The 24,118-nt window shown below is 45.8% G+C and overlaps 1 protein-coding gene across 4 annotated transcripts in view; it reads right to left on the bottom strand.

The window, feature by feature from the left end:
• Positions 1–18,675, bottom strand: part of Fndc3b (fibronectin type III domain containing 3B) — a 305,735-nt gene extending 287,060 nt beyond the window's left edge. Inside the window, exon 1 of one of the 4 annotated variants that reach the window (XM_076573956.1) lies at positions 18,521–18,675. The gene's annotated coding sequence lies outside the window, so the exon portion shown is untranslated. Of the gene's footprint in view, positions 1–17,748; positions 17,859–18,520 lie in introns of those variants that run through there. The other 3 variants (XM_076573957.1, XM_076573959.1, XM_076573958.1) reach the window with 3 other exon arrangements.
• Positions 18,676–24,118: the final 5,443 nt, after the last annotated feature.

The following is a 24,118-nucleotide window of genomic DNA, read 5'->3' as shown; positions in this document are numbered from 1 at the left end:
ACAGAGTCTAAGAATCCTAAAAGAAATCAAGAAATGTTAGTCTCACTGTCCACTGGATCTCTTTCATGGTGGTAATAGTTCTATAGAAAGCAGGTTTTTAGTAAGAAAATCATTTAAAACAAAGTCGCTGTCTACAGTAATTGATTTCCTGGCTAAATCCTAGAAAACCAAAATATGAATTCCCTAATGCTGAAGTTCATAGGATGGCTAGCTAACTGGTTTGAAACATTTCTAAATGAAGGTTCTTAATAGTCAAATACATCAAAAGGACGGGAATATTTGCCAACTAGCTTTGATTGACTGGATGATAAACATCCTCATATGTAAGCACTAGGTCCGCATCCTGGAAACAATAAAACAGCATTATGCTCAAGGTTAAGTAAGTTTATACAAGTTATCAAGTAAAATGTATTCAATGACTGCTTTTCCATGGCAAAAACAAATTGCCTTATTGACTAAGGAAAATAAACAGTCACACCTAACCTGCATCTATGCCCTAATTTCTTGCCTAATTGAAATACATTAGATACACTTCAAATAAGTGCATTACTCTACACCTGTCCAGATAGTTAATAATCCATGCAACCACTTTTAAACCTAAATACCCAACCAAGCAATTCTCCAGATCAAAAGTTTTGCTCCCAAATCTTTAGCTAGCAAAAGAATTCTTTCAAGGCCTTTTAACTCTCTTGCTGTGTATAAGCTTCAAACTCTCATTGTCACAGGTCATTAGTGTCAAGAGTTCTGAGAACTGATCTCACAGAAACTTCAACACAACATCTGTGGGTCCTACAGCCCCTGATGGGGAAAAGCTCACAAAGAAAGCCTGATCATTTTATAAATGAAATATAAAATCTGGAAAGATTAGAGGAGCATTTCCTGATATATATCTCACCAGGCACTATCACCCCATGCACAAAGTCATGCTAACCAAGTGTTCAACTTCTTGTGCGCACTTGTAATAAATAAGGAAATAAACATGGAAATGCTGGCAGCCGTGAAGCCTGTAGTAACATTAATTAATGTGGATAACTTGTCAAAGATAAAGGGGCCAATATTGCAGACAGCCTTATACCCAGTGCTTTACTAATTAAGACAAAGAGGAAGAAAAATGCTAAGAAAACCACCCTCGGTTCACTGCTGTCTTCCTACAAAGATGCTGGAAGGTGCTTGCTTTCCAATGCACCATTTCAGAGAGCAGTGCCAAGTTCTCCACGTATGCACACTGAACGTAAAGTGAATGTACGGCCTGAGCTAGAATGCTGACACAGGAGGTCTTCTTCAGTGGGAGCCACAGGACCACTAAGGTGGGAGATTCGTGCATCTCCCACTGAGCAAAACAGCTGCTCCATCTAGCAGGGTCACGTGATTGTAAGCAAGTCCCTGTGACTCAAGGTCTTCCTCTCAAGATATATTTCATAGATACTGAGTATCTTAGACTGAATTAGACAATTCAAGAGCCATAACAAAACATCTCAATCAAAGAATCTATCAAAAATAAAGATCAGCAATAACGATCTCATGGCTTAAGCCGGGCAGTGGTGGTGCACGCCTTTAGTCCAAGTGCCTGGGAGGCAGAGGCAGGCCGATCTCTGTAAGTTAGAGGCCAGCCTGGGCTACAGAGAGAGTTCCAGGACAGCCAGGGCTGTTAAACAGTGAAACTCTGTCTGGGGGGGGGGGGGGTAAATCTCAGTGGCTTTTAAGAAAAGTAAAGATTAAAAAAATGTTGGTTGTTAAACAAAGGAAAAAATCTTAAACACAGCACATATAATCAATTCAGATTCCAACTCACTACTCTTCAAGGTAGTGTGGCTGAGTTATGCAACATCAGGTTCTCAAGCTTTTTCTCTATACCAATGCTATTCTTTTCTTGTTAGAGAAACCACAAAGTAACTACTTACCCCAATGAATACACAGATTCTCTCCAACATGACCGCTGTGCGTGTGCACATGCACACACATGTGTTTGTGAAAGGGTCTCATGTAACCCAGGCTGACCTCAAACTCCATACACAGCCTGAGGATGGACCTGAACTTTTGTTCCTTCTGTCTCTACTTCTTGGGGTCTGAGATCACAGATGTGAGCTGCCATGGCAGTTTGACGGCACGCTGGAGAGACAACCAGGCTTCCACGAAGGCTGGACAAGAGCTCCACCAGCTAAGCCACGTCCCCAGCCCGAGTGGTGCTTGTGAATCTGGAAAGTGACCTGTGAGAAACAGGTTGCCAACTGCCACAGTAATGTGGAGCAATGGGTTAACCGCGAACACAATGGGGAAAAAAGGCCAAGCCTGGGCCAGTCTGCCATCCGTCAGGAAAGGCCACCTACACCTAACCTGCACCTAAACCTGTTCGTGATTTCCAGGTGGGCAAAGGCCAAACATGCCAATAATTACAATGAAAAACTTTAAAGCTTTTTAAATGACACTCTTCTTATGCCAACAGTGAGTCTCCATGGTAAACTGTTGGGAGTTCTGGTTTTTTTTTTCCTTCCTCCTTACAAGTCAGAAAATTAAATTTTCTTCCTTTCTAGCCAGGGGCCACTCAAACAGATCTAATGGGTGTAGACAGCACTTCCTGCCTACTGTAAGAAAATAATGGGATTGCCATTATTAACATGGCCTGAGGCTTGCACTGAGGTGGGGCTGGGAGAGAATGACCTTTCGTTTTCATCAGTCTGCCTGAACTGCAGCTTTCAAAAGGAAAGGGGATGTTATTTTTTCCCCAGCATGAAGGCCTAATGCTAGCTCACTCACCCTCCTGATGCAGACAGGCTCCAATCCCCATCATGCTTTCCATTCAACTGTGTTCACAGCTACAAAAGAAGCTGCCAGAAAACAGCTGGCTGGGACTTAGTGCTCTTTTCATCTTTACTTTGTGAATCAGAGTTTCTCATTTACAAGAGGTCAGTGAGGGTTACGTACTCCTAAAGCAGAGAAGATACTCTATCATGAGCACGTTCTAGGTCGTTTATTTTATTATAATTTTGTGTATGTCTGCACGTGCCCCTTTGACGCACAGATGACATCCTGGTAGATTCTGTTCTCTTGGACACTTTAGATGATGGATTCTGGGGATGGAACTTAGGTTGCCGGGCCTGCACCAAGAGTACCTTTAACCTGCTGAGCCATCCTGTAGGCCCTCTAGGTCACTTTAATGAAAAGGACATCATACACAAAGGGGGGGGGGAGGTGGCAAAGTTACTTCCAGGTCCTTGGTGTTTCTTGCCAGGGTGTTCTGATGTCTGAAGAGGGAGGAAAGTATCTGAGGTGCTGACTCGGAGATGAAAGGCAGGTTCTGGGATCCCACTCGCGTCAAGGCTGGATCTCACTTTAAAAATAAGAGCTATCCACAGAAAGGGAGAAGGAGTAGAGGAGAGAGATTCTCCCTTATTACTTCCTTTGACCCTAGACAGAGAAGAGGAGGAAGCAGAAGCGTCATAGTCTACGGAAAAAGAACAACCTCTCTTCCTAGAGGCAGAGAGAAAGAAAACTTCTCAGAGGAATAGAGCTGGCCATCCTAAGCAATGCTTGGCCTTCGGAAGTGCCCTCCCCCACCCCACCCCCCAGCCTGCCCAGAGTGCTTCTGTGTGTATGGCCTCACTGAGGCCCACCCCTCCCAACACAAACATCTGGGAGGGACTCGAGAGATGAGTGAGTGCAGTCTCCTGAACAGGGACCCCAGGAGGGAGGCTGACCTGAAAACAACTCAACTGTTTAGGTAACTACCATGCCATCAGGAATGCACCTCATCAATTCCTGAGGGCTCAGAGTAAAGCAATAAAATCCAAGATGGCGGTGTCCCTCTCAGAGCGGGCCGCAGTCCTGCAGAATCCTTCTGACAGACTGGACTTACAGGCTGGACGAAATGGGCTCTGAAGCCCAAGCCCTCCAGGGCACTTGAGCTGAGCCCGGGACTACAAATCATTTAAATTAGTATTTCTCTTCTTACCGGAACATGAATTCCAAGCTAAGTGAGTAACTTCACATGGCCCCCAAGTATGAAAACTATGTGATAATCATCTGTTATTTATGCACAAGGGTAAAGAATGCCACAGAAATGGTTTTCCTAAAACGGTGTTTCCTTTACGTCTAACCTATCCCATAGCATAACTTCCTAGAAGATCATTCTATATTTCCTTCATGAAAAATGTATATATTTATTGCCTATGATTCCTGAAAAAATGTTATCAAAAGATATTTTTGGCTAGAAATGAAAGGTATTGAAGACATACAAATACCCAGTCAGTTTTGTTTTAAGGAAAGAAAGAGTTTTCAGTCACACACAACTCTAAGAGCGGGCGGTCGCTCTCCTGAACTGGCCCGTGACTCAGTGAATGGGAAAAATCTGTCATCCCCATGAACTACAACAGAGGGAACAAACTCACCTCAGCTAGTGCCATAGCCTTCCTCGAGCGCCTGGTGACCACCAGTCCACGCCCCAACTATCCCAGCTCCTCAAACTAGCACAAACAACCCACAGAACAAGGAAGTGAGTGGCAGACACTTGGGACCCAAAATTACAGTGACAGAGGAGAGCTAGAAGACCCCACTCGGGGGATGCTGACTGGAACCTCCATTCTTTTTTACCAAGTGTTGTGTCCCAGTGGACTTAAATGAGTTCTTGTTTGTTTGTTTGTTTGTTTGTTTGTTTGTTTGTTTGTTTGTTTGTTTTTAGTTCATGTACATTGGTGTTTTGCCTGTATGTCTGTATGAGAGTGTCAGATCCCCTGGAACTGGAGCTACAGAAAGTTGTGAGCCACCATGTGGGTGCTGGGATTTGAACCTAAGTTCTCTGGAAGACCAGCCAGTGCTCTCAACCATGGAGCCATCTCTCCAGCCCTTAAATAAGCTCCTAAGAAGCATGAAGTAATTTAAAAGAATTAGAAGGTATACATAAATAGAAAGTGTCACTGTTCCCGCGTTGACCTCGAATCTCACAAGCAAATGGAGAAGAGCTGGGAAAAAAAATTTCATTCTAAGATAGCTTAGATTGCCCCAGGCATCACTGATATCTAAGGACACAAAATGGGTAACAGAACAGGGTAAATTATGTCCAAAAATCAAATAAACCTGTAAGAAACAGTCTCTTCAATAATGATGAAATGCTATGGCAATTTAAATACTGCTAAATAAAGTCTAAAATAAAATATAGGCTTATAAACTTGTTAGTCTATTTCTTCCACCATCAGCACAGACCTCTCCCTTAAAAAAAGATTACTAATAATGAACTTACTTCCTAAAAGACTATGATCTCATAATAATTTCCTCAAATATGAGTGTAGAGGGCGGAGTGTTGTGTACACCTGTAATCTCAGCACTTAAGAGTCAAGAGGATCAAAATTAATTAAGTCTCCACTTGTAGGTGACGGTGGTATAGTAAGAAACAAGCCCAAGTGATGAAAAGTCCAAGCACACAGACCTGGAGAGAAGGCTCAGTGGGTAAGTGCGCTTTCCTCGGGAGCATGAGGGCTTGAGTTCAAATCCCCAGACCCACATAAAAAGCCTGGTGTGGCCCCTGCTCCTGTAACCACAGCACAAAGGGAAGTGTGACCCTGTCTCAGAGAACAGGGCAGACAGTGAGAGAAGAGGACCCTGACATTCTCCTCTGGCTTCCACCCCTGAACACACATGTGCACACACATTCACAAATGAAACACTCACGTGTTATATTTCTTTTCTCTATACCATGTGGGGAAAATACTTTTCACAAATGAAACACGCAAACATTAATTTGATCTTCCTGCTGTCATGAGGGATGAAGATTCCTCCCCCGCCTGCCAGCCAGCCAGCCCTGATAGCTAGGACGAGGGTCCTCTGCAGAGGTGGACAAAGGCAGCATGGCTCTCAGGACTGCTTCTGTGGGGTGCTGCCCGTTCCGGCACACAGCAAATCGGAAGGTGATCTGAACCACTGCCACCAGTCCAAGCAGACAGCAACCCATGCCCCTTTGCACCACGATCTCGCACTTCTGTGAGGGAGCAAGGGAAGGGCCGTGGGCGGTGGTCCTGAGGGGCGTCTTCACAGGCTCTTTGTCCACACCAACTTTACAAGGAGAGAAACCGGTGAGGCCTCACTTCAGACCCTTGTCCTTAACTCACCTCTGGTGAACTCACTTTCTAAAGTTGGAGTAGAAAGCTAAGTGACTTCTAACAAAGGAAGCATTTAGGGCTGCCAGCTAGCCAGGTTTAGCCCTGGCTGTCCAGGAAGGCACAGGCTCCAGGCTCCTCCGCAACTTGAGGCCGGCCACCTTTAATTAACCACAGGAGCCTCTCCAGCTCTGGCAAACCTGTGCATCGCAGACCTGTGGCTGTTTGGTACAATCCACACTACCACAGTTCACTGTGAAAACAGAGACAGGTCAGTCATCGGAATGCGTTTGCTCTTCCAGATGCAAATGAGGGGTACAGCGTGTTATTCCACAAAGCTGCTCACCTCAGAGACACCAAGGCAGGCGTGTGGGAGCACAGAGGCTCTGCACAGCACGCAGCACGTCCCTACACGACGCGCTTCCCTGTCACTTCACATCGTCCCATTCTCCACATTGAGTGTCCTACAGATCGCTTCCTGGGAAGCCTACTTTTGTTCTCCATGTTCTCTCATCTTAAGCTCAAATTGGTATTACAGAAAACAATCCAGGAAAAATCTCCCTCTCAGGAGAGCTCCAGAATATTATTATTGTATCAAAAAAATAAATTTTAAGTTTCTGGGCAATAGACAAGAACATGGGAAGCATTCGATTTTGCTTGGCCTTAATATTCAGGTACCTAGGAACACACACCCATCATTCCAAGTGCAGAGAAACGTGTACGATAACAAATGCAGAGCCAGGCATGGTAGCACATGCCTGTAATGCCAGCACCTCAGAGGCTGAGAGGAGGCTGAGGCAATAGCATCATGAGTCGGAAATTGCCCAAGGCTATAAAGTTCTAGGCCATCCTGGGCTATATGACAGACCTTAATTTAATATATGTGTGTACACATATATATATATATGAACATGAATATATATAATTATAGTTATAATTTGTGCTGACTTCAATAACAAACAAAATCTATATAACCAAAGGCCACATTTTTAGCAAACAGAAATTTTCTAAATCAGCAATCTGAGTTTGGGGAAAAGTCCACAAAACTTGGGAGAAGTTTGATAAAAGATCTAAAATAGCAATAGATGAAAATTTAAGTTTACATAAAAGGTAACTATGTCTTTAACTTGTTTCAGTCTTTATTACCCTGAATGAAAAAAAAATCAATACAACAATAAAAACTCAAAATGTCTATAATTAACAAGATTCTTCAGCAGAAGAATCCCAACTGAGTGCTTGAAGAGAGGTAATAAGTTCAAACTCAACCTGGGATTCAGCTATCAACATGCAGACCCTTGAGTCAGGCTGGGGGTCCAGCACATTGGCAAAGAGCTTGCTCATAGCACATGGGCCCTGGCCATATCAGCACCAAAGAAGGGAGGGGAGGGGAGGGGAGGGCAAGGGAGGGGAAGGGAGGGAAGGGAAAGAGGGGCCTTATTTAGATCAGCAATCATCCCTATTGTCAAAAGGGACAATGAGACAATCCAACAACCCTGAACAGGACATGCTGTAGGAGATGTAAAGCAGCAGTTTTCAACCTATGTGTCACATATCAGATATTTATATTATGATTCATAACAATAACAAAATTAGTTATGAAGTAGCAGCAAAATAATTCTACGGTTGGGGGTCGCCACAACATGAGGACCTGTATTCAAGGGTCGCAGCACTAGGAAGGCGGAAAAGCACTAAGATAAAGTATCTAAAATGATAATGCTGGAACACACTGGTGACAGGCAAAGAATGGAACATTGTTTCCCCTAGTAATTCTGCAAGCACAGTGTGGCTGGTCCTTCACGAGATCCCTCACTATAAAACCATGGCTCTGGCATCTTTTTCTATTGCTTGAAAATTAGTTTTCCTCTTGAGAAAAAAGATCACAAAAATGACCAGCTATGGTACAAACACTCACATAGTGGCATTTTGCCAAGCCACTTATATATATATGGTAATATTTATATAATATATACATAGAATATACAATATGTAGCTATACATGGTTATAGTCAAAAGAAAATATACCCACTTAGAGAGTACACATGCACACCACTATCACACCCTTTTGAGTTCACTATTTCCCAAGAGCTCAGGAATAAAAGGCAAATGCCTTGTACAGCACTAAGTGGGTCTGATTTTCCCTACAGCACATCTGTATGTGCATGTAAGTCTTTCCACTGACATATTTATCTGACAGTTTCAATGTCTCAAATGTATAAATTACCCATGATGCTCAGGTTTCTTATCCCATCACTTAAGTGACTATCTCCAACATGACTACCGAGTAACTTAGATCATTTCTCTTAGATGGAAATACCAATGTGTTTCTTAAAAAGGGAATAGAGTGTTAAGGGATCAAGAACTGTACATGTAGTTCAGACTTCTCCATGGCTCACCATGACATCAGGAAAGATTGTTGTTCTTCTTACATAGCCATATACACAAACAGGCTACCTGATTTGCTTAAGTACCAAGATGCCTTTTTCCCCTTCAGAAATCTCCAGCTTCTAACTGCGTCCTCTTCACTTGAAACCAGCTAAAACTAAGGAGACACATTTTCACATGGGGAGGAACAGGAACTGCCCTTTTGGCAGGGCTTGCCTAGCATGCAGAAGCCCTGGGTTTGATCCCCAGCACCACATTAGAAGTGTGTGATGCCCATGAAGCCTTTAATCCAGGCACCCAGGAGGTGGAAGCGAGAGGATCAGACGGTCATCCTGAGCTACACATCGAGCTGGAGTCGCTATGTGAGATCCTTGTCTCAAAAAATAAACAAGCAAAAGTTGAAAGAAGGGTCTGCCTTCCCAGATTATATCTTCAATTTTCCTCATACTTTTTTTAAATTTTCACACAATATAATAACAAGTCCACATTTCGGTCACTGTTAAGCATGCAGTTTTTCATAATGACTGCGCAACCACCGTGACTCTCGTGTTTAATTCGTCATTCCAAACAGACTATCCATCCACTGCTATCCCCCCCAGCCACTCTGTCTCTGCCAACTTACTGATCATCAGTATCCCCTACAAGGAGAAATGCATGGTAGTTAATATGTGATATTTTTCTTGGTGGTTTGAATGAAGAACCCCCACCCCACAGGCTCGTGTATTTGAACACTTCATCCCCATTTGGTGGTGCAGTCTGGAAGGTAATGGAACATTCAGGTGTTGAACCCTGGCTAGAGGAAGTATGTGGGCAGGGTGAGCTCTGAAAGTTCACAGCCTTGCCCCACCTCCTGTTCTCTCCCTCTCCTCCTCTTCACCCCTCTCTCCCTCTCCTCCTCTTCACCCCTCTCTCCCTCTCCTCCTCCTCACCCCTCTCTCCCTCTCCTCCTCCTCACCCCTCTCTCCCTCTCCTCCTCTTCACCCCTCTCTCCCTCTCCTCTGCTCCTGCTTCCTCATCAGGCAGCTTCCCACTCCTGCCTGGCCTTCTCCACCATGATGGACTTTTACATGTCTGGACCCAGAAGCCAAAATAAATTGTTCCCTGAGCTGCTTTTCGTCAGGTATCTTATCACAGCAACTACTACATTATCCTCTGGGCTTCAAGGTCCATCCATCTGTGTTATAGTGCGTATTCTCCGTTCCTTCTAGAAGCTCATGGAAAATACCGCATTTGGTTTATGCATTCATCTGTAGATGGATATGGGTTATTTCCACTTCTGACCTGTTACAAATAATGCTATTATAAACCATGGCTTAAACATATGAGTCCCCATTTTCTTCTGGGTCAAAACCTCAGAATAAAGCTGCTGGCATTACCATAATTCTGGTTGAAGATTTTTACAAACTACAAAACTTTTCCACAGAAAATATACCATTTTACATGCCCAATAGCAACACACAAGGGTTCTAATTCAATGTATTTTTAAGAATTCTCCAATTCAATAATCAGAATAATGTTACTCTAAAATAGAACTATTTTTCCTGTGGTAAGAAAACATACAATAGAAAAACAGACACAGCAATATTTATCACTTCCATTATTTTCCTCAACTGATTTAAACAACAGAGGATTCCAGTTGGCCTTAATTGCTGTCTACTATGGAGAGCTGTGCAAGAAATCAAAGTCAGGGTCTTCTACACTGGGGGAGTGCTGCATCAGGACCCCAGAAAACCTCTTAAACATGAGAGAAAATGGAAGACGGATCCCGAAAAAATACATTAAAGATTTTACACTACCATAAAAAGTTGGCAAATCTCATGAGATTTTACCTCAAACTAAAGAGCTCCTGGCAGTTGGTGACTGCTACAAGGGTCAGTTTTCTTTAGGAGAGGGGTCACTAGTAGTTCCTCATACCCCAGTGGAAGACTTGACCATGTACATGTAGACAGTAAAAATAAATTCAGTGGGCTAAATGCATAATAAATACATGATGTTGTTGTTTTGTTTTATTTTGTTTTGTTTTTCAAGACAGGGTTTCTCTGTGTAGCCCCAGTTGTTCTGGATCTCACTCTGTAGATCAATCTGACCTCAAACTCACAGAGATCCGCCTGCCTCTGCCTCCTAAGTGCTGGGATTAAGGGCGTGTACCACCATTGCCTGGCAAATAAATAATTTTTTAAGTTGACAAAAATCTATCCCTACAGTAGTCATGTTCTAAAAAACCTCATGCTTGAGTAACTGGGTGTAAAATATACTTAGATGTTATTCTAGTTTGCTTTTTTGTTACTATGATAAAACACTGACTAAAAACCTACTTCTGGAGGAGAGGGGTGATTGCCTTACAGGTTACAGTCTGTCATGGAAGGAAGCCTCTGCAGGACCACAGAGGCACAGAGGACCACTGCTGACTGGCTTGCTTCTAGGCTTATGTTCAGCTACCTTTTTTTTTTTAAAGATTTATTTATTTATTATGTATACAGCATATATGACTACAGGTCAGAAGAGGGCACCAGATCTCATTACAGATGGTTGTGAGCCACCATGTGGTTGCTGGGAATTGAACTCAGGACCTCTGGAAGAGCAGTCACTGCTCCCAACCTCTGCGCCATCTCTCCAGCCCTCAGCTACCTTTCTTATTCACCAGCCTAGGGAATAGCACCACCTTCGTGGACTGGGCCCTCCTACATCAATCATGAAAATGCCTCACAGACTTGCCCACAAGCCACCTGATGGAAGCAGTTCTTCAACTGAGGTTCCTCTTCCCAGGTGTGTCAAGCTGACAACCAAGATTAGTTAGCTATCACAGATGTGTTTAGAGATATTTACTTATTTCTAGTAAATTCCTTCAGTCACTCAGAATGTCTTCCTTTAGTAGAAGTAGGAAAGGAATGCATGTCTAGCCTATCTGAATACTTAATTCACGAACTCCTACAGGTAGGCCCAGAGGCGGAGGCGGGAGCAGACGGCCGGCTGGAGATGCAGGTCAGCTGGCAGAGGGTCTGCTTGGCAAGGCAAGGCTCACACACAGCTGTGATTCCAGCACTCCACCTCAGCCCTTGGGAGGTACAGGCAGGAGGAGCAGACATTCACGGCATCTCAGCACACAGTGATGAGGTCAGCCTGGCCTACATGAGACCCTGTCCCAAACAGAAAACCAAAGCAACAACATCCTCAAAGCCATCAGGGGCCAATGAGATGGCTCAGACAGACACACACACACACACACACACACACACAGTCCGTTATTTAAAGGTTACAGGGAGGTGCCGGGCAGTGGTGGCGCATACCTTTAAACTCTGTGAGTTCGAGGCCAGCCTGGTCTACAGAGTGAGTTCTGGAAAGGCGCAAAGCTACACAGAGAAACCCTGTCTCGAAGGGGAAAAAAAAAAGTTACAGGGCAGTTAAATGACACTACAGCCATGAAATATAACCCGAGTTCTGATTAGGAACTGTGCTGAAACCGACAACATTGCCAAGAGCATGAGAACTTAGGAATGCCCAACAGGCACATCTTAAACCGGGCAAAGGGAAGAAATTCAAAGGCTGATCTATTTTCACAGGAGGAAACATCTTCAATGGCAGATGGCTGGCCACTGGAACTCACAGGATGACAAGCTGTAGTTTTAAAACTCCAAACCCTCTCATCCTCCACCCCTGTCCCACCATACCTTTGGTCTCCAAGGACTGACCCTTGCTGCTAAATCTACTACAAATCACTGTCCCTCAGGTGAGCCACGACTTCAGACTGGCATCTCTTTGGCTGTATATTGCAAAGGACTCAGGTAACCCCCAAGCCATCCGCCCACGTTGCCGGTACTTGGTTCGACAGGGCCCCCCTGTTTGCCACCAGCATCCAAGCATGTTCCATCAATCAGAACATAGAACCTAAGCGTATGTTTATGGGCATTTTACTAATTCAAATGCCATCAAAGTGAGCAGAAGAGCAAAGCTGCTCCTCCACCACCCACGTGCACTCCCGACAGCGAAGAGCGAAGGTTACCTGGAAACAGAGTCCTGCCAGGAAACACTCCCGGTTCTACACCGCCATCCACGTGAAGAACAGCAGTTGTGAGTCCGATCTGGGAAGCAGGGAGGCTGCGAAGACTGGCCTGCACTGAGAACTTGACTGTTTCCCAGCTCAAATAAAAGCTCAGCTAACACCAGGACTAAAGCCTTGCCCATCATTCAGTATGGAAGCTCCTCTCAGAAACGGCACTTCACGCTGGCCTGGCCATGCACACAACAGTGCCGGTCCAGCCAAAGCCCGACCTGCCCAACAGCTCGGAGAGGACAGGTTAGGTGCAGGACCAGCTTTTGAGACATCACTTCTGGGCTATTCCATTGGGAATAGGGGGGTGGGGGGGGGAGGAAACAACCTAAGCTGAAAAGTTTATTTACTGACCACAAAAGGAAAACTAAATTATTTTTTTCAAATTGTCCCAGCACAAATCTAGTCTCTAAAAACATGCAAATTCCACAGGGCCAGCTCCAACTGAAACTCTGGGTTTAATAGTTCTTAATGAACTATTAAGTTTATACAAAGCTTTGTCAAAACGTTTAAAGACACCGACAAATGTCTGTGGTAACCCTTCAAAAGAGAGATGAGTTGCTTTCTCCTTATATTAAGATGGGGAGACCCCGGTCAAGAGAGCTTCAAAAGTTTGCCAGAGACAAATGGGTGAGGAGGAAGATGATCCCTTGTCAGACTAGGTTTGCTGACACCAAACTGATGCTAAGATACAGCCCTCAATCTCCGCCTGTCATTCAACATCTTTAAGATTACAGTGAGTCTCTCTAGTGTTTAACATCTTGATGCCCTAACAAATTGAACCACACATATATCATGGTTAAATCTTGTTTCCATATTTGGCACACTCCCTAGGACACTATAATTCTATTTATAACACAGTTCTTACCCTGATTCTGAAAAAATAGTGTGATGTTCCCCATGGCCAGGAATGGGTATGAACAAGACATTCAAATGTCAGAATGTTCTCATTAACCAATGCCTTGCCTGAAGCTGAATTTACAACTTTCCAATAGCTAGAGGCAATGTGATTTATATTCACACTAAAATAACACTGCAATTTAAAACTGATTCACTAATATAAGTCTCTGGGATTCTACTGTGTTCTGGAGTCACAGTTATGACCTGTGATTATCCCTGTAACTCTAGAGGATACACACAGATTCTAATATCTTTATACTGAACATGGAAGTTGTTTCTTTAAAATCTTAATAAAGTGTGGGCTGGAAAGCTGACTCGGCAGTTAGGAGCTGGCACTGTCCCTGCAGAGGGACAGGGGGACAGAGGGACAGAGGTCAGTTCCCAGCATTAACATGAGAGAGCTCACAACCACCTGAACTCCAGCTGCAGGAGACCTTATACCTTGGGCCTCCCGGGCACCTGCATCACACACACACACACACACACACACACACACACACACACACACACACACGTGCCCACACACATATGCACATAATTAAAAATAAATTTTGTTTAAAATCCTAATAAACAGACATTATTTCTCATTTGTCTTTTCCTGGAGTGTTTGAGAAACAAGCCCAAGTGATGAAAAGTCCAAGCACACTGACCTGGAGAGAAGGCTCAGTGGGTAAGTGCGCTTTCCTCGGGAGCATGAGGGCTTGAGTTCAAATCCCCAGACCCACATAAAAAGCCTGGTGTGGCCCCCGCTCCTGTAACCACAGCACAAAGGGAAGTGTGACCCTGTCTCAGAGAACAGGGCAGACAGTGAGAGAAGAGGACCCTGACATTCTCCTCTGGCTTCCACACCTGAACACACATGTGCACACACATTCACAAATGAAACACTCATTTCCCAAGTTAAAATATATTTCTTTTCTTTATATCATGTGGGGAAATACATTTTACGAACTAAACACTCAAATATTAATTTGATCATCCTGCTACCATGAGGTATGAGAATCCCCCCCCCCACCTCCACAATCCTCCCCTGTTCTCAAAAACAAAAAGGGGTACTGGGTTCTGGGATATCTACAGATAGAATCTAGTCAGATAAATGAGCGTGGTCTTTCACTATCTCATACAAAATCAGGAAGTTTTTGGAATTCCTTTTGCCAAGTAAAACTCTAAAAGTGCAACAGATGTAAATTAAACCCACTTATCAAAACAAAGATTCTCTGCCCATCTGCTTACTGCTATGCCAAGGGTCATTTCTGCGGTTCTAATCCGGCACAATTTGTAAATGAATCTAGTGCTTCACTGTCTGGGGAGGAGGGGGTTGTTTGTTTTTTGAGACAGTGTATCACTATACATCCTTGGCTGGTGCTCCCTATGTAGACCAGGCTAGCCTGAGACTTACAGAGATCCACTTGCCTCTGCCTCCTGCATGCTAGGACTAAAGGCATGGGCCACCACACCCTGCTTGATATTTTAATTTTATGTTTTGATAGTAAGACTACTTAGATACTTCAGACCAATGCTGTAACTCCATAAAGAAAAACTCAAAAAGTCCTCTTCAAAGAACTGCTCAGGGAACAGGGACGTGGACGGGAGGGGTGTGCTTCTCTTTCTTCCAACTCTATTAACAGCTTCCATCTTGCTTCCTAAAAGTTATACTTCTTTGGGGAGGGAGGGGGTAAGACAGGAGTCTCTCTTAGACAAACTGACCTGGAATTGACTATGTGACCCCTCAAACTCACTTGATCTTTCTGCCTCTGCCTCCTGAATGCCAGGATTACAGGTGCGAGCCACAATGCCTGGCCGTGCCACTTTATTACTGGGAAATGCAGATAAGAATTGGATAAGATACTTTTCCAGCAATTCCTACGCACAATTATTCCAACTAAATAACTAAACTATCTGAAGATCTGCCCATCAGTTTGACTATGACATATAAGCATTAAAAAATGTAAGTACCCATTTTTTCACTCTTTTTGGAAAAGCACACTCATCCCAGACTTTAAATTCCATTTAGAATATAAATTCAAGGGCTGAGGTCAGGATCTAGCACTGTGGTAAAATACTTGCCTCCAGCATGCACAAGGTTCAATCACAAATATTAAAAAAAAAAAAAAAAAAAAAAGCATGCCTAAGTCTTGTAGTTGTAAAGAAAGAACACTTAACTTGGAGATTCAAAAAGCAAAAAGCAATACAGCTCAGCTAAATACCTTGGGAGTCGGAAAGTTCTGTGTTTCACATTTAAGTTTAAAATAATTTAGAGGAAATAAAATTCAAAAGACAGTTCTTGAGTCACACAGCCACATTTCAAACACTCAATTACATGTGCCTCCTGGCTGCAGTGTGACAGTCTAGACAGAACCTTTTCTATCCCTGGAGAAACTCTGTTGGGCGGTATTTGGAACGACTGGTACCCTGACTTCTGTGAACTTAGATGCCCTTGTTTGCAAAATGTACATTTACTATAACTTTAATCAAAATACTCTAATTTTAATCAAATAATGTATAAAAGGTAAACATGGTGTTTATTTAAGAAGGAACAAACTATTCTTACACTCTGGAATAGGCATGATGGTTCATTCCTGGCATCCCAGCACCTAGGAAGCCAAGGCAGGGGGATGGCTCTGAGAAACCAGCCTGGGCTACAGAGTCTCAAAACACCACACAGGAGAAAAAAAATGTAAGTACAATCCCACATTTTGTTCTATGACTATAACCCTGAACCAGTCACTTCCCTTCCCTGTGGATCATTTTCCTAAGCTGAGAAGTTTGGGAAGATTCAGGAGCTGAGCAGAAGGGGCACAAAGGTCCATGGGATAAACAACTAGCCAGTTCCTGGTGTCCATCCTCAGCATTCCTCCAGAGGCCCGAGAAGACAGGCTCCATAGAGCCCATGCCCTGATGACTGCTATTTTTAAAGGGTCTTAAAAGATTACCAGCATGTCTTTCTGAAACTGTATATACTGTCATTAGATACTGCAGCCCCCCCCCCTCCACAAGATCTCAAAATTTTAACAGACCCTAAAGGAACACTATCTTGTCAAATGCATGTTTTCTCTCATAAGCATTCAAACCAAAAGGCTTGAAATGCGCATGTGGGTTTAAAAACAATATTAGGACTGTGCTTCGTTTTTAGCCAGGCTGCCGGTGTACCTCTGCCAGTCTCAACCAAGTAAGAACTGCTGTGGAGAACTGTACCATCCTGGCCAGAAGCATGCCTCTTTAACAGCTGCTCCTAGGGAGCCAGGAAATTTACTGAAGCCAGTCTTTACTGCGTCCAGAGTCAGCCTCCAATGAGGAGTGAACCAACAGCCCCCACAAGTCACAAAACCAGGTCAGAGCAGCTAGGGATGGCTGTGCGGCACAGCTCAAGTTCCCAGGCTAACTCGGAGGTGCTGGAGGGCCGGGAACTCAAATGCGAAGAGAGCAGTGAAATCTTACTCAAAGCCTGAATTTTGTTTTGTTTTGTTTTGTTGTTTTAAAAGGAATGTTATTCCAGAATGGATTCCTTTTCTTCCGGGTCTGTCTGTTCCTACTGACTCTGCCACAACCACGGTGCCTCCCCTTTCCCAATGCCCCACCTCTTGCCACATTTATAAAAAAGAAAAAAAAAAAAGTGGCATATTCCCTCTCCCCTAGCTTTTCCTAGTAAGGCCTGGAAACTGGAGGAAATTCAAATCAAATTAGTTGCACATTAAAAAATAAACAGACAAGCATCAAGGGTGGCTACCCAACAAAGCCCTCACCAGTTCCAAAATATGATCAAGCCGGGGAGGGAAGAGGGGGAGGGGGACTAGCCGGGATGGAGATAAACGTGCGCATTTTTGGCCCCAGAGTCAGCCTCATAGCGGCCAAATTCTACATTTTGTTTAAAGAAAACGCTGGGCCTGAGAGAAAAGAAAATAAAAAGTTGTAACTTTTAAGGAAGTCTGCAATCGGCACTGTCTGGATAAAATGCCAGTGCTTCCTTCGTCTGGGATCGCCGGGTGGGAGCCGAGATTCGAAAAATCTCCAAACCCAGCCGCTCACTCCTGGAAGGCGCCCGGCCAGCGGCGCCGCCCGGCGGCCCAGCCAGGTCTCCCGGGACGCCCGCAGAGTCCCCGGGGCTCCCGCGGCCCGGCGCTGGGGACGCCAGGCGGGCACGGCCCCGGGCCCCGCTTTCTGCGAGGAGTGACAGGCCCTTCCCACGGCGGCTCGTCCCTGCCTGCCATCCGAACCAGACGGTCCCCGCGGCCCGCCCAGCCCGCCCGCCGCCTCGGGGCGCGGATTCCACCCGCTCCGTCTCCCCGCCGCCCCACCCCCGGCAGGGGCGCCCCTCGAGGCTGACCGACTGACCCGCGCTCCGCTGGCCCACACGCACCGGGTCGTCCTCTGCTTCCCGCCGCGCCCCGCTCCCCCGCCCGAGCCTGCAGCCGCCTGGCTCGCCGAGTCCAGCCGCGGCCGCCGGTTCCCGCCCCCAGCCCGGGGGGAGCCCAGGGGGCAGGACGGGGAGGGAGGACGTGGCGCGCAGAGGTGGCCAGCGGCGGGCGGGGAGTGTCCCCAAGAGGCCCTGGCGGGGGCGGGGGCGACCGGTCGCCCAGAGACCCTCCCCGCAAGCATCCCGGGTCCCGGGTCGCAGCCCGGCGCCCCCGAGGGGGCTCGGGCGCCCCCGACTCCCAGCTCCGCGCGCACGCACGCCCTCCTCCCTCCACCATATGGAAATCTACAGCCTCCCAAAGTGACACGTCGAAGATTCCTCGGCCTGGCCGCGCGCCCTCCCCCTCCCGGGCAGCGGTCCTGCCGCGGGGATCTGGGCGGGGGAGCGGATTCCTCGGAGCGACGGGCCGGGGAGGAGGGGAGCTCCGCGCCCCGCATCCTCCGCTTTCTTCCCCGGCAGGCGGGGGCAGGCGGGGCCGCCCCCTCCCCGGCCGGGAGCTTCGGGTAGCCGAGCGGTCGCGGGGCGACCGGGACTCCGCAGCCAAGTTTTCCTCGGGCATCCCGGAGTGCTCCGGGGCCGGGCGCGCACTCGGGCGGACTCGGTGCCCGGCCCGGGCTCCGAAGCGCGGGGACCCCAGCGCGACCGTGGGTGGCGCGTCCCCAAGCAGCCCGCCGCGCTCGCACGCCTTACCTCCCCTCGGGCTGAAACGGGGCTCCGGGCGCCCGCGATCCGGGTCGCCCACGCCGTCCCAGCCAGCCGCCCGCGGGATCCCCGCCGCCCCTGCGCCGCCGCCGCCGCCGCCGCTCTCCGCCTCCTCCTCGGGCCGCCGCCGCCGCTCAAATAACTACCAGGAGGGTTGGATGGGGGATTCCGCCATGTCAATGATGTCGGGACCACATGGGGACTCGGGGCCCGCCCACTGACGTACGCCTCCGAGTACACGCGCAGCCACAATTGCAAGCTCCTTGTAGCCTGGCCAGGCCTCCCTTTCCCCTAATTAGGCCAGGCCTGGCTACACACAAGCTCATTTTGGTTCAGCCCGATAGAGAAGTCTGAACTGCAGGGAGTTAGGAGACTCTGAACGAGGTGCTGATGGCGGAAACATCACTAGGAATGCAGTATTTGCTCAGTAATTATTAAAGCTGACTCGATGGTTTTCACCTATAGCACATACTTCCTTTTTCAGTTGTAATCCCCAGAGGAATCTTTCAGTGATTCGTCACTCCTTTAACTTCCCACAGCATTCTGATCATGCGGCTAATTAAGCCTGGGCAAATTTTGTGATATCAAAATTTAAATGTCTATTTTCCCTTTCGGTACCAGCTAGGCGCCTTTACCCTTAAGAGTAAAGACTGCTTCTTTTTAGTTTTGATTAATACTTAGTTTGGGCATACTCTATTTCTGTTGCATGAGTGAATTTGTGTGTGACTTCAGGTACACGTACGTCATGGCTTTTGTGTGAGTAACTTGAAAGTCAGTTCTGTCTCCTTATGTGGGTTCTGGGGATCCAACTCTGGTTGTCAGGCTCGGAGAGCAAGTCCCTTTACACACCGAGCGGTCTTGCTGTCCCTGAAGACTGTTTCTGGTTGCTTATCTGGATTTTATGTGTCAAATGCTGTTGATTGTGTATGAATTAAATATGTAATATATTGCTGTTTCACGGGCGCTATCGAAGGTAGAAATAGAAAGAGTTTCTGGAAGCAGGGATATTAACTCAGATATGCAAATCTCCTCTGTTTCTTAGGTATTCTGAATAACTCCACCAAGCATCTACTATTAAACTGCTCTACAAAGACCAAAAAGAATCTATCACTCTCATTAGCTTAAAACATAACAGTAAATACTACTTTATTAAAACCCAAGGAAACATATGAATCCTAAGAAACAGCTCTTTCCCTGATGGAATTTGCGATTCTTTTTTATTTTTAAGATAGTGAAGCCAGACGGTGGTGGTGCATGCCTTTAATCCCAGCACTCGGGAGGCAGAGCCAGGCAGATATCTATGAGTTCGAGGCCAGCCTGGGGTACCGAGTGAGTTCTAGGAAAGGTGCAAAGCTACACAGAGAAACCTTGTCTTGAAAAACCAAAAAGAAAGAAAGAAAAAAGAAAAATGATAGTGAGTACAGGCAAGCCACACCCTCTCTCCTAAGTGACTCCTGTCATGTTGATGTCCCCAAAGGGCACTTGAATCGATCCTTCTAATATACAGTTCTAGTCCTAGATCTTGGCCCTATCTGGAAGGAAAACACTCTAAAAGCAGTGGTTTCCTCCGTGCCCACAGAGCTCAGTTCCAAGGCTTCAGGCTCTGGCCATGCACTCTGAGTTTGGGCCAATGCCTTCTCCCTCTTCCCCTAGCCATGCCTTTCAGCCTAGCTTACCTGCCCTGGCTCCTAAGACATTTCTAACCCTAAACATGCCTTCTTCCTCTTTGTCCAAGGTCATCTTACTCATCCCAGAGTTCCAACCAAAAGCACTTGCTCTTTCCCAGCCTCCAGCTCATAGTCCTTTTCTCCAAAATTATTTTCAGTTCTTACATTGCGCAGAAGTAGTTTCTCTCTCCCACTTGACTGAGTCATGTTCTTCTCTCTATCAACCTAGAAGTGTCCTTTGAATATAGAACCCCTTTTGTTTGTGGAATATATTGATTACAAAGTGTGTGGGAGAATTTGAAGGACGAGATAAATGGGCAAACTTCAGAGGGAGAAAGGTTAAGTCCGGGAATTAAAGGACAAGCTTGGCAAAGAAGGTCAGAGGAGACAGAAAAGTTAAGGGGACAGACTTAGGTCTGCCTGTTTCTTCCACCAGACTGACTGGATTTCTCTTTATAAAGAAGAGTCAGTACAGCCAGGTGTGGTGACACATGGTGACACGTCCCCAGTAATCGAAGCCTCTGGAGGCTCGGTCCAAGGGCAGCCAGAGATAAGGGCTTGTCTCAAATCCCAGCTCTCAAGAAGAATCAGTGGATCATGATGCACTAACTTAGAATGCATGTCCATATGTATGCTCTTGGTGTTCTAGTCATCTTCCTCCCCTGAGACAAGCTTAATACTAGAGAAGAAACATAGTAAATGCTTGCAAACAGTAGCAAAAGGGAATAAGAAAAAAGCATAGACATCATAAACACACACACACACACACACACACACACACACACACACGTTACTAAAGTCCCCTGTGCCTGACTTTTCTTATGAAATTGTGCCTTTGTTTCCTGGTAAAATCACAACCTCCAGCACCTGATACTCAACAAATAAATATTAATTCCTCCTTGAATGAGTGAGCAAATGGATGAATGAATGAGTGAATGAATAAAGCTGTCTCTCCTAGAGGTATTAATGAGACAGAAAATTAGAAGCTTCAAAGAAAAAGAGGGACTTTTGATCAAGGGCTCCTGACTATGGAGGGACTTAGCCTTCACACAATGGGAAACACTGGGGTTATTGAGGCATGAACTGATTGAAACGGGGTTTCAAGGTTGATTGTTTTCACAGCAGGATATAGAACAAAGCTCGAGTCAGAAACATATTCTGAACCTAGTTGGGAAATGATGAACACTGGCCCCAGAGTCATGTTCCTGGAAATGGAAAGAAGGGCCTCAATCTAGAGTGGTGATATCCACTCCCTGGTGTCAGCAATCTGGACCACCAGCTGCCCCGCATCCCAAATTATGAAGACATGCTTACGGTTAAGACTCTACTCCCGAAGAGTTTAGGTTTTTACTTAAACCTGAGAATAGCATCAAAGTAAGATGCTTCAAAAAGAGGAGGATGACAGAAGACTCCTAACACAAGCCAGCGGGTAGGAGGCAGAGGCAGGCAGAGCTCTGGGAGTTCGAGACTGCAGAGGAAGATGCAGGACACCCAGAGTTACAAAGAGAAAATGTCTGTCTTGAGAAAAGAAGAAGAAAATAAGTAACACAGTTTAAAAGACTGCAAAACATTGGGTCACCCATGGAGAGTGTAGCTTGTCCCATACAGAAGGATGCAAAGTGAGACTTCCGAACAATTCACATTGTAACCAAAGGAGGCAACACTAACTAAGGGTAAACACAAAAGCATGGAGCCTTGCAGCTTTGCAGTCCCACCAGCTTGGACCTGGGAGGCTTTCAAGGACAGATGTGGCTGATGTACCCAGGTTCTACAAGCCCCAGCTGTTGCCCAGCCTCGGCATCCTTCCTCCCAAGGTAGCTGAGGCTACAGCACAGGCAGGCTCAGGCTTGCTCTCATTTTGAAACCTAATCTTAGCTTTAGATAGAAAGCATTAACTCTTCCCACCTACAATTTATTCTTGTGTCCGGAGCCAGACCTGGTGTCTGCTTTTAGATGAGTGGTAACGGTAATGCCAATCCGTCCTTTCTGAAGACCGTTCAGAATTTACTAGAATACTGACTAAAGGATGGTCAATTGAGTTCACAGCACAAGATAAAAGGAGCACAGCAACTTCAGTGAAACAGATTCTTCCTGAACAATTCACCTGGGTAAAGCTGTGGTTCTGCCTTCTCTACTATTGCTCAAGGCAAAACACGGACAAATTTTAGACAAATGTTTGAAAATAAGAAAGGACCAAAACATCTCCAATAAGATCTGCCACCCAGTTATCAGAACAATTAAGGAAGAAGCAAAATGATTGTCAGGCCTTGTGATTTTGAGTCCAAGGTTAGCACATGTGCAGGCGAGAGACGAATCTCTGAGGAGCTTCCCTATTGTTTTAGGACAAGTTCTCGTTGGTCTAGAACTTTCCAAGCAGGCTAGGCTGGCAGGCCATGACGTCCTACGGATCCTCCTGTTTCTTCCTTCCCTGAACTAGACCACAAGTATATGGCATCACATACATCTCTCTGTGTGGGCACCGGAGATCAAAGCCAGGTTTGCACAAATGTGGCAGGGACTTCACCAAACGAGGAGTCTCCCCAGCCCTCAGGTCTTACTCTGTCTCCCAAAGCAGCATCTTTTCATCCACATCCTGAGACCTGGGAAGTCAACCTTAGACCAAAGACCACCACAGAAAAGGAAAGTGCTTCCTGTGACGGCCCACTCTCATCATCAGCTCCAGCTCCAAACCAAGGCTGAACCGCCTCTTTGCGGTGTTGCACTGCCTCTGTCCCGGGGGACAGAAAACTGACAATGCCCACCTTTCACCCACCCGAAGAGTCTTGTCTCCTGAAGAAATGTCTGCGACACACAGTCAACTTCAAGGACGTCCTGCCACTCTGGGGACCCACTTGTTCATCCCTGAGAGCCAGGGATCCAGTTTCTGATCTAGTGTTTCAGGCATGATCAGAATACAACCACAGTCGTTCCTGTTCTGGCCCCAATGTGGACAAAAGATGATGTTAACTTTGTTAGTAAATTACTCCTCCCATTAACTCATGCTTTTGTGCCACAAAAACATGTCAAGATGCACACTGTATATTAAACTGATACAATCTTAAAGTTAACTTGTTAATTGATGGGATACTTAATTTTATTAAATTTTATTTATGTTGCATCTTCCCATCTCAGCTAATTAAGACTTTTGGAGTCCTGCCACATAATGGTTCGCATTAGCTGTCAACTTGACAGAATCACAGGAGAGATGGGCCTCCTGGGCACATCTGTAGGTGATTACCCTGATTATGTTAATTAATTGACTTGGGAAGACCCATCTTAACTGTGGGTGGGACCATTTCCCGGGCAGGGGATCCTGAACCGGATAAAATGGAGAGTGACTGCTAACAAGCCTTCGTTCTGTTCGTAAACAGCGGAAGCAGTGTGACTGCGCCTGCCTCAGTGCCTTTCCTGCCCTGATGGACTCCAGCCCTGAACTGTGATCCTAAATAAATTGCATTTGTCAGGGTATTTTATCACAGCAACAGAAAAAAAAAATCAAGACAACCAACAAACATCCTTTCTTAGTGTTTTGACATTGATCAAGATGATAAGAATGCTTTCCATGTTGCCATCGAAGTCATTAATAAAGTCACAAAGCCAAAGACACACCAGTAAAAACTGTTCTCATGAGACATAGTTATTTAAGAATCTGACTATATCCATCACATTGACTTGCTCTGAAATGTGTCACCTCAAGAGAGTAGGTTGGTCCAACCATATCTGCATGGAGATTGACAGCTTTCCTGCCCACCCTCCCATCTGGTTTGCCACTATGGTCATTATCTCTTTCTATGGAGTCAAGAATACTAATGATATGCCCATATATATTCCTTCATAGCTGTTGTGGATCCAAAATGCTTTGGAGGAAGCGGTCTGTCCTAGTCACTTGGATATTCTATAAAAGAATACCATATACTAG

Source organism: Peromyscus maniculatus, chromosome 6 (genome assembly GCF_049852395.1).
Source record: "Peromyscus maniculatus bairdii isolate BWxNUB_F1_BW_parent chromosome 6, HU_Pman_BW_mat_3.1, whole genome shotgun sequence".
Lineage (NCBI taxonomy): Eukaryota > Metazoa > Chordata > Mammalia > Rodentia > Cricetidae > Peromyscus > Peromyscus maniculatus.
The sequence above is the reverse complement of the archived record's forward strand: the minus strand, read 5'-3'. Positions and strand labels throughout refer to the sequence as shown.